We start from the raw sequence: 11893 nt of genomic DNA on the forward strand, positions 1-11893 counted from the left end.
TTTCCAGTGGTTATGTATGGATGTGAGAGTTGGACTGTGAAGAAGGCTGAGTGCCGAAGAATTGATGCTTTTGAACTTTGGTGTTGGAGAAGACTCTTGAGAGTCCCCTTGGCCTGCAAGGAGATCCAACCAGTCCAATCTAAAGGAGGTCAGCCCTGGGATTTCTTTGGAAGGAATGATGCTAAAGCTGAAACTGCAATACTTTGGCCACCTCATGCAAAGAGTTGACTCATTGGAAAAGACTCTGATGCTGGGAGGGATTGGGGGAAGGAGGAGAAGGAGACTATAGAGGATGAGATGGCTGGATGGCATCACTGACTTGATGGACGTGAGTCTGAGTGAACTCCGGGAGTTGGTGATGAACAGGGAGGCCTGGCGTGCTGCGATCATGGGGTCGCAAACAGTCAGACACGACTGAGTGACTGAACTGAACTAGATGAGGAGATGCAAGGATTGAGATCATAAAATCTCTTGCTAAAAACATCCAAGTATCTAAAAACCTGTCCCACCAGATTCCCTGGAGCACAGAGTGCCTCGCTCCACCCTGAACTCCCTCAGGGGTTGTTGAAGGTCAACAGCTATAGCGGCATGGGGTTCAGTCTCCATAGAGGCAGATGGCAAATGCCTTTGTTCAGTTGTTCAGTTGTTGGCAATGCTCTTGGTAAGTGCCAATTTGTAGTTGACATTGAAGACTAACTCCCTCCCTTTGTGGTGAACTCTGGTATGGGTCCTCAGGCAAGATTGTTCAGGGCCCTGGAGTCAGGGAACTACTGAGACACCATGTGCTCCACACACATTCTCCAGAAGATCAGGGAGCTCAGGCAGTTCAGCTGCACTAGTAGCCACTCCATTGGTCCTAAGTTCTTATTTTCCTCCCAACCCCAGCAGCCTTGGTGGCTGTGCCCTGGGGGCCAGACCTTCCTAGATCTTATTTCTGGAGTAAGCGTTTCCCTGCCCCTCCTGATTGTCCTTAGACCTCTAACCAGGGGATTCCAACACACACCATATCTGCATAACAGATGGACCGAATGTCTGCTCCAGAGCAACCAGTTCCCCATTGCCTGAAACTGACTTACTGTTCAGCATTATTATCTTGGTTTCTATTCAGTTCAGTTCAATCTATCAGTCGCGTCCAACTCTTTGCGATCCCATGAATTGCAGCATGCCAGGCCTGCCTGTCTATCACCAACTCCCGGAGTTTACCCAAACTCATGTCTATCAAGTCAGTATGCCATCCAGCCATCTCATCCTCTGTCATCCCCTTCTCCTCCTGCCCCCAATCCCTCCCAGCATCAGAGTCTTTTCCAATGAGTCAACTCTTTGCATGAGGTGGCCAAAGTATTGCAGTTTCAGCTTTAGCATCAGTCCTTCCAAAGAACAACCAGGACTGATCTCCTTTAGAATGGACTGGTTGGATCTCCTTGCGGTCCAAGGGACTCTCAAGAGTCTTCTCCAACACCAAAGTTCAAAAGCATCAATTCTTCAGTGCTCAGCTTTCTTCACAGTCCGACTCTCACATCCATACATGGCCACTGGAAAAACCATAGCCTTGACTAGATGGACCTTTGTTGGCAAAGTAATGTCTCTGCTTTTGAATATGCTATCTGGGTTGGTCATAACTTTCCTTTCAAGGAGTAAGCGTCTTTTAATTCCATGGCTGCAACCACCATCTGCAGTGAATTTGGAGCCCAGAAATATAAAGTCAGCCACTGTTTCCCCATCTATTTGCCATTAAGTGATGGGACCGGATGCCATGGTGTTAGTTTTCTGAATGTTAAGCTTTAAGCCAAATCTTAAGGGAGATCAAACCTGAATATTCACAGGAAGGACTGATGCTGAAGCAGAAGCTCAAATATTTTGATCATCTGATGGGAGCAAACAACTTATTGGAAAAGTCCCTGATGCTGGGAAGGATCAAGGGCAGAAGGAGAAGAGGGCATCAGAGGATCAGATGCCTGGATAGCTTCACTAATGCAATGAACATGAACTTGAGCAACCTCTGGGAGATGGTGAGGGATAGTGAGGCCTGGCGTGCTGCAGTCCATGGGGTCACAGAGTCAGACATGACTGGGCAACTGAACAACAACAATAATTGATTTATCAATATGATGCCATATTGGTTTCGGGCATACAGCAGTGATTCAGTTATGCATATACGTATATTCAGAATATCTTAGAATTGAAGTGTTTGAGCGATACTTCAGTAACAGTTTGGGGATGTTAGGAAAATGAATGCCAGTGAGAAACACTTCTGTTCATTCTATTGCTGATTGCCTTCAACTCGGTGCTGTCAACTACAAATTGGCACTTACCAAGAGCATTGCCAACAACTGAACAACTGAACAAAGGCATTTGCCATCTGCCTCTATGGAGACCGAACCCCTTGCTGCTATAGTTGTTAACCTTCAACAACCCCTGAGGGAGTTCAGGGTGGAGTGAGGCACTCTGTGCTCCAGGGAATCAGGTGGGACAGGTCTTTAGATAGTTGGATGTTTTTAGCAAGAGATTTTATGATCTCAATCCTTGCATCTCCTCATACTAGAGAAGCACTAATCCCTTCATGGTGATATCAGGTCCTCATGAAAATCTTTTGTAAAATGAGTGCTTCATGGCATTGAACTCCCCCTTCACCAAAACCTTATATATTGACTTTCCCCCACTGCCACTTAGGAGCAGCCTCTCAGAGCTATCTGAGATGCTGCCTCCTGGGTTGCAGTCCTCATTTTTCCCCAAATAAAACTTAACTCGCAACTCTCAAGTTGTACATCTTTTTTTTTTTTCAGTTGACAGTGCCCAGCCTGTGATGGCCAATGGACAGTAGAAACTATCCTTCTACTTTATTCCTGCAGGTTCAGAATTCTAGCAGGCTGAAATGACTGTGTTTTCTCCAAGTTCACTCTGATGTTAGCCACACTGACCTGACACTGAACTTCCTGTGGTGAGCCTTCAATTGAAGATGCCGTGTGGGCAGGACTATAGCTCTGACCACACATCAGTCTAAGTCAGGGGTGACTGGAGCCATTTGGTTTCTTAGTCTTGTCCCTGGGTCTGCCACCCTCCCCCTACACTTCAGGCCAGGCTTTCTGACGGAGTGCACACGTGTGATAACCAGCCCCCTTGAATTTCAGTCCTTGCTCTGGGCTTGTCCTGTGGTCTGTTTGCACAGATGTGTCTGATCACTGGAGCCATGTGACGAGGGTCACAGTCCATCATCTAGAGAGAGGTGCTTTCTCATTCTTGAACCTCTGATGAAAGCTGCAGAGCCTGGAGTCCAGCTAATGACCAACTCTCTCAGTTTAGGAACCTGGGATCTCTAAAGGAGTAGATTCCACCAAGGTCCTGCTCCTCTGACTGGCAGAACCTGGAAGGGCACTAAAGTTCCCCTGACCTCAAGTCAGAGTTCTAGCAGAAATACCCAGGGCACTCACCTCCCACCACTTGCCCATGGTCTTGTCACTTGGGCATCCCAAACTGATGTTGCCTGGTGCTCGGGCCTTGGGTAGCCCCTGGATGACTTCAGTAATGATGGACACAGTATGGCCATGGGGGCCTTGCTGGGGAAAGACAATGACAAAATACCCACCCCCTATACAGTATAGGGGTTGGGGAGAGAGACAGAAACAGAAAAACAGAGAGTGAAGGAGAGAGAGACTGATTGAGGCAGAGGGTTTATTAGAGAGCAAGGTGGGCTGCTGTCTATGGGGTCGCACAGAGTCAGACATGACTGAAGTGACTTAGCTGCAGCGGCAGCAGCAGCAGCAAGCATGAATAGATTGCAAAGTTGGATGAGACTTTCTTGCAAATGCATACAGGAAAGTAGAACAATTAAAGCTTTTCTTATCTCCTTGAGAGACAAGTGGCTGCCGCTGGGATGTCTCTGGCACACCTCAGGAGTTAATTTTGGAGGTGAATGTGTTTACAGTTCCAGGGGTTACAAGCCTTTGACCTTGGAGCTGTAATATTGAGATGTCAGTCTCTTACTGAGCCTCCTGCTTACAAGGAGATACCCTGAGGAGGGGAGAAGGGAAGACAGCTGCCTTCCTCCCCTCACTGAACAGAGAGTCCATCATTTAACCCTTTCATGCCTGTGTTAGTTTCTGATTGCTGCTGTAACAAATTACCCCAAATCCAGTGGCTTAAAACCATACAAATGTATTGTCTTACAGTGTGGAGGTCAGAGTCTAAAATGGGCTGGCAGGGCTGTGCTCTCTCTGGAGGCTGCAGGGGGCAACCTGTCCCTTGCCCCTTTAAGTTGCCAGAGCCCACCCACATTCTTTGTTCATGGCCCTCTTTCCCCCTTCAAGGTCTGCAGCACAGCCTCTTCAAATCTCTTTCTCCCTGTTGTTCGCCTTCTGTCATGTCGCTCCCTCTGTAGTCAGCTCCTGCTCTGTCTCCTCGTATAAGGACCCTGATGACTGCATGGGGCTAATCCAGGTACTGCAGGGTCAAGTCCCTACAAGATCCTGACCTTAATCATGCCTGCCCCCTGAGATAACAAAGTCACACGTCCCAGGGATTACGATGCCTTTGGGTCATGACTCAACCTTCCACATTCCCCAGGCTTAGAGCTCTGCTGGATTCCACTGAGGCCTGATATGGGCCTCACCCCAGTGTCACTGCCCCAACAGAGGTGATAGTTTGGGCTGTGTGAACGTATGTGAGGATAGATATCTTTTGTCCATCCTTGTAGGCGAAGAGGACACATGGCTATGAGGTTTCACATTTGGGGCTAAAGCTTAATAGCGTGATAATAATTAGAAAGACTGGTTTAAAAGTGTTTTAATCTCTTGCTGGAGTGCATGTATGCTAAGTTGCTTCAGTCCTGTTCAACTTTTTGCGACCCTATGGACTGTAACCCCCCAGGCTCCTCTGTCCATGGGATTCTCCAGAAAAGAATACCGGAATGGGTTGTCATGCCCTCCTCCTGGGGATCTTCCCAACCCAAGGATGGATCTTGAATCTCTTATGTATCCTGCACTGGCAGACAGGGTCTTTACCACTAGTGCCATCTGGCAAGCTTGCTGGAGTAGCATTGGAAAGTTCTCTGAACCTCCATGGAGAGAAGGATGCAGCCAAAGGAAACATTCTGCACTAGAGGCACTCAGACTCCTATTTCATGGAGTTTGTCTCTTGGAAAATTAAGCAGTCATTTCTAAGGGCATCATAACCAGGACAGTGTTTGATTTCTGCCTCTGTATAACAGAAACGCGGCTCTTGCTTTCACCGAGGAAATGGTTGCTGTGCAGAGATTGTCCAGAAGAAGGAGCCAAAGACTTTGAAATGTGCCAGGAGCCCTGAGCTGATTCTAGGGAACAAGATGCAGCAGCCCCAAAAGGGATCAAGCAATGCCTGACTAGTTGCTATGGGTGCCTGCTGCTCTCATATTGGGTGCTCAACCGGGCTGCATGTGCTTCCCTGTGAATCAGTCATGCAGGGCCTGGGACACCTGGGCCCCACCTTCTCCCCACTTCAGGATCCTTGCTTCGGTTCATCAGGATAGTATAAATTATGAATACTTGCTTTAAAAAAAATGGTAAAAGAAATATACACACTGAAAATTCAAAATAGCAATCAGTTGTGCTGAAAGCCCTACTGTAGCCTGCCAGGCCCCTCTGTGGAATTCTCCAAGTAAGAATATCGAAATGGGTAGCCATTCCCTTTTCCAGGGAATCTTCCCAACCCAGGGATCGAACCCAGGTCTCCTGCCTTGCAGGCAGATTCTTTACCATCTGAGCCACCTGGGAAGCCCTTAAAAAAATTGTGAAAGAAATATACACACTGAAAATTCAAAATAGCAATTAGTAGTGCTGAAAGCTAAAGATCTTATTATCTTCCCATAGACATGAATACTATTATCAATTTGGTCAATAGACTTCCAAACATTACATATTTACATTCTTTATTTGAATTGCTGACACTCACCATCTGTTTGGAACTCACAGCCTGTGTTGACTCATCAGGGTATGTTTGTGCATTGCCCTCTCCCAGCATCATCTTTGCAGGTTTGCTTCTTCAATTATGGTGTTTTGGTTATGGGATGTGGAGAGGTGCAAAAAAGATAAGAATTATAAGAGTGGACCTAGACACTGATGAGGAAGAGAAGAAAACAGTGCCTCCCAGTTCAGGGAAACATGGGGTTCCTCTCTGTTCTTGTTTTATTCTCCAAAGCCAACCCAACTGTAATAGAAACCACCTTCTTCTCAAGGACCCCTGTGATCAAAATACCAGGTGACCTTGTGTGTGGAGGGTTGGCAGAACCCTCTCCTTTGAGGGCACATTTGACCTCAGGCTGACCTTGTGATTTTGTTCCCCTGAACCCTGAGAAAGGGGGCTGGCAGCTGAGCCACCAGGCAGCACCGACTGTGGTGAAATAACCCTGACCATGTAAATTGCATCTGACTCTGGGGCTCTGAGAGTGTATGGGCATGTCTGGTGGGAAGCTTCTCCAACTGAGGTGACTCATTTCTGGGACTGGTGACAGGAGAGAGCTGGGCTTCTGTGGGGCTGGGGCTTCTGAGTACCCAGGTAGACCTGCCGTCTCCTCATTCACCTGCGCTGTGTCTGGGGCACTGGACTGCAGCAAGGACTGACCCTGAAAGCAGTCCTGGGTGCTGCCCTGCCTGCTTGTGACACTTCCTGGCCCAGGTCCTTCTCCGTGAGTCTAGTGCCCAATGGGACCCAGATTATCCTGTAAGTAATAAGATCTCGAGACAGTGAAAAGACTGCTAGAAAGTGGGTGGTAAGTTCAGGATTCCCCGAAGTGGTGGCCGCTGCCGTTCCCCAAAGTGGTGGCTGCAGTGGTGTCTGCTCTCCAGACAGCCACAGGAGAGTGGGCTGTGTGGCCAGTTGTTGGGACTTGAGCCAAGGGAATTAGAGAGGATGGAGGGACTTGATTCCCCAAACAAAAGCTGTAGAAAAACCAGGGGTCCAGGGCATTACACCTCTCCTTTGGGGCTTCCCTGGTGGCTCAGAGGTTAAAGTGTCTGCCTGGAATTCAGGAGACCCGGGTTCGATCCCTGGGTCGGGAAGATCCCCTGGAGAAGGAAATAGCAACCCTCTCCAGTACTCTTGCCTGGAGAATCCCATGGAGGGAGGAGCCTGGTGGGCTACAGTACATGGGGTCACAAAAAGTCGGACACGACTGAGCGACTTCACTTCACTTGAGATGTGTGAAAGGATTTTAATGTGAAATGGAACTGAAGGATATGAAATGGAGAATCACATGCATGTACCCTCAGGAGAATGGACAGACTGATTTCCTGTAAATGCCTGATTTACAGAACACCTAGAGATATCTCTTGATCAATGAACATTCACCAAGGATCTCTTCCCATCCTCAAGCCAAGGAACTTACTGCTTGGATTCTGTGTGGACATTCCCCTCTTTGCACATCAGGCCCATAAATACAGCAGACCCCAAGCCCTCAGTGGACTCACCTGTAGCACTAACGCATGCATTTCCTAAATTATAATTCTTCTGCTAAACCAGAAAAACAACTCAGTTTCTTCTCAATTGAACCTTCCTCAATTTACCTCTTTATTCTGGTTGACAGTCTTCACCTCATCTCATAAGCTTATAGTAATCTTTCTTTCCTCTGAATTCTCTATTCAGTGACTCAACCTTAGTCTGGGCAATACTGTCATGACTTCTTACAGGGTCAGAACACATTATCTTTTAAAGGTTTAAAAGACTCTCTGTACACTACTATATTTAAAATAGATAATCAATAAGGACTTACTGTATAGCACAGGGAATTCTGCTCAATATTTTATAATAAACTAAATGGGGCAAGATTTTGAAAATTAATAGATACATGTGTATGTGTAACTGAATCACTTGTTGTCACCTGAAACTAACACAACATTGTTAATCGACTATGCCCCATACAAAATAAAGAAAGAAAAAGACTTTTTGCACAATTTTAGCATCCAGTAAATGGTTAATTGATGCTTAAAATGATTAGTCTTTTGCAGTTTATGCTTTTGTTTTGTTTCTCCATTCAGCCCACTTTACCCTGGCTTGCCCGCTGACATTGTGGTAACTAAGATTTCAGGAGTAGGCATCCTAACTTCCCTTTGTATTACTGCTTTCAGATTTTGTTTTCATGAACGGTTTTACTTTTCATGAATGTGTTTTCTCAGGGAGAGATTCCTTTCTGAAATGATACCTACATTCTGGGACAATGAAGCTCCATGTCTATTCAACAAAGCATCTCCTATTTCTTTTCTAAAACTCCACTCTTGTGCCAAGACCCCATTAATCATCAAACAAATAATACAGAAAGTCTTGGTTGAACACCTGTCATCTAATCCTTCTCAAAAGTGAACTGGGAGAAACCAAATCATGTGGTAAGATGAATCAAGTTTTTAGTTCTGAATGAATTGGCAGTCCTTTTAAAAATGATTTTGTTGTTGACTGGGAACATTAGAGAAATGTATTAGGATTTTTTTTTTTTTTTTTGCATCAATTGGGTAAAAATCTTGATTTTTGAGGTGACCTTTTATTTTTGTTTTGCAACCAAATAATTTATAATAACTCTATAATATTTATTAAAATTTCATATTATTTTCTCCAAGTGGTTTTGGAAATGAGCCCTATATTATTATTATTGTTATCCATTTAAAAAATAAGAAAACTAGATAACTATAAATGGGATTTCCAGTCATGCCATCTTCATTAAAAATACAGCTATCTATTTATCAGACGTGATCCACCCAACACATTTCTAATCTCTATTGTTCCCTCTTGTTCCATTTATTACTGGCCTAGGAAAGCATAAGGCTCAATGATTTGTAAACACAGTAGAAATCCTTAAAAGAGAAAAGCTCAGAACTACTTTTAGAATAAGAAGAAAACCACCATGTGCTTGCTCTTAGGTCCCTAGATTGCATGGCTGATTTAATTCCATAAGTAAACAGCCTGCCCACATTTTCAGATAATGTTATCAACTGAATTCAGTTCAGCACAGTACTCATGCCCTGAGTTGGTGAACTTGGGGGAAGGCATTTGCTACGGTGGCCTGAGATGGTGAGTCAGGCTTCAGAGCCCAGCTGCCTGTAGCCTTGCCCTCACTCCAATTCATTCTCCAGTGCCCAGTTTCTTCACATGTAAAGTGGAGATAGTAATATTTCTTGTGTTATAGGTTTATTAAGAGGATTAAACCATGTGTATAAAGTGCCTGCCTCTTTAGGAACCCGTTATAAATGTTAGTTGGGCTGATGACCATTACTACCCTGGCCAAGTGTCCAAGCTTCCCAAAAATGTAATGTTGGAAACTTAAGAGCGCCTACAATAAAACATTTCATTTATTGACAAAAACACAGAACCAAGAAATGACTAGGTGGTCACAAAAAGGGTGAACCTGAAAGAGTTAACAATCAGTGGGATAGTCAGCCTCAAATTATTTCTGATCACTGAAGCTGTAGCATCTTCCATTCAGAAAATTGAATGTACATCAGAGACACCAATCGAGGCTTCATAAAAAAATGAATAAACAGAAACCTCAATTAAATAGAATTGGGAGACCAGAAGGGCAAGTTCTCATGTCCTGGGAGGCTAGCAGACCTTACTAGGAAGAAGAAAGACTCTTCTTCATTCCTGGCAAGGAGTCAGCCAATGAAAAGCCATGGACTCTGCTTATATTCCTTTTCCTCTCTATGAAATTGTTATTCTTCTTTTGTTGCTTAGGTATTTGTACATGGTTTACCATAGTTGAAGAACTTGAATTGCAATTTTCTGTGGACCCAAATAAACCCATCTTTGCTAAAAAAAAAAAAAAATCTGTTATTCTATTTGTTTCTTTTTTTTAAATTTATTATTATTATATTTTTAGTTTACAATATTGTATTGGTTTTGCCATACATCAACATGCATCCGCCACAGGTGTACACGTGTTCCCCATTCTGAACCCCACCTCCCACCTCCCTCCCCATACCATCCCTCTGATTCAACAGCCTGGAGACTTTTTACTGAGTGTTGCAAGTCACAAGCTCTCATGGCTTCCCAAAGCTGCCAGGGATTTTATTGGACTGAACATTTACATATAAACCAGTGAGCTAACGTGGCTACATCAACAATTAATGCAACCTCAGACTCCAGCCAATGAAAGTGTTGCAGTTAAGGTTAAGTCTTGGCCCCTGCAATCTGAACCAGTCCATTGGCAGGGGAAGATGGCCATAAGAACCATCTAAAAGTGATGCTCCAGATGCTCCTTGCACCATGATGCTGGAGGTCTGTACGCTTTCCATAAAAAGTTGGAGAAGAAGAAAAAGATACTGGGGCAAGGAGGGGAAGAGAAGGTATAGAACTACCTGCTATAATTCTGTGAAGAGTAGCGAGGAGGGGATTGGGTTTGGCTGCTATAAGGGAAATCTCACCAGGGACTGAGAAAACAAGGCCAGAAAACGTGCTGCCTCCATGAGCACTGAGTAGAGTGTGCTATCCCCATGAGGACCAAGGTCACATTTGATGGCCCTCTTCATAGAGACTGCAAGGGAATTCCTATTCTGGGTATCAGGCTGGGATGACAGTGTCTCAAGTCAATTCCTTTTCTACTCCAAGGCTATCTTTCTAAATTGCCTGCGCTAGACATAACGCACCTTATTGTTTCTTTATACCCAGGAGTTGTTTGTATAACAGTCAAAGCACCACACCTTGCCTAACAAGGGCCTAACTAGGAAACAGAAACCAACTCAGCTTTAAGGAGTAACTTTAAGTTGTATGGGAAAGTATTGCATATAATTGCAGAACAAAAAGGAAAACAGCTCTTTTTGTGCCTAGCACAGCCATGGCTCGGGGTCCCAAGAAGCACCTGAAATGCGTAGCAGCTCCAAAACATTGGATGCTGGATAAACTGGTGTGTTTGCCCCTCGTCCATCTACTGGCCCCCACAAGCTAAGGGAATGTCTCCCCCTATTCATCTTCCTAAGGAATAGACTTAAGTATGCCCTAACTGGAGATGAAGTAAAGAAGATTTGCATGCAGCGTTTCATTAAGATCAATGGCAAAGTCTTCACAGATTATAACCTACCCTGCTGGTTTTATGGATGTCATCAGCATTGATAAGACTGGAGAGAATTTTTATTTGATCTATGACACCAAGGGTCGCTTTGCTGTTCATCGTATCACACTTGAGGAGGCCAAGTATAAATTGTGCAAAGTAAGAAAGATATTTGTGGGGACAAAAGGAATCCCTCATCTGGTAACCCATGATGCTCATACCATCTGTTACCCTGATCCCCTCGTCAAGGTGAATGATACCATTCAGATTGACTTGGAGACTGGCAAGATTACTAATTTCATCAAATTTGACACTGGTAACCTGTGCATGGTGACTGGAGGTGCTAACCTGGGAAGAATTGGTGTGATTACAAACCGGGAGAGACATCCAGGTTCTTTTGATGTAGTTCATGTAAAAGATGCGAATGGCAACAACTTTGCCACACGGCTCTCAAACATTTTTGTTATTGGCAAAGGCAACAAACCGTGGATCTCTCTTCCTTGTGGAAAGGGTATTTGCCTTATCATTGCTGAGGAGAGAGATAAGAGATTGGCAGCCAAACAGAGCAGTGGATAAAATGATCTCTATGTGATGTGATTGGAAAAGTCTTTGTAATTAAAGATAATACCAAGTGGAAAAAAAAAAAGAAAAGCAAGCAAAAGCCCACCATATGGCACGACATCAATAAAATAAATTTTGTCAACATGCCAGGGGAAAAAGGGGAGGAGGTGTCATTGCAGGGGTAGGGTACACATGGAACTGACAAGCCAGATGGAACACTGAGGCCACCAGAGTTGTAACTGGGAATTACTAACCCCAGATCACAGGGCCCAGGTAGGAAGGAGTGTCCCTGATGACCAGGACCACTGCTGGGAGCTGGCATCACCGGTGGGC

General features: G+C 44.8%; 1 pseudogene; it reads left to right on the plus strand.

The window, feature by feature from the left end:
* The first annotated feature begins 10786 nt into the window (after nt 1–10786).
* LOC129651626 (40S ribosomal protein S4-like) lies at nt 10787–11654 on the plus strand (annotated as a pseudogene).
* The last annotated feature ends 239 nt before the right edge of the window (nt 11655–11893 follow it).

Source organism: Bubalus kerabau, chromosome 4, assembly GCF_029407905.1.
Source record: "Bubalus kerabau isolate K-KA32 ecotype Philippines breed swamp buffalo chromosome 4, PCC_UOA_SB_1v2, whole genome shotgun sequence".
NCBI classification, from domain to species: domain Eukaryota; kingdom Metazoa; phylum Chordata; class Mammalia; order Artiodactyla; family Bovidae; genus Bubalus; species Bubalus kerabau.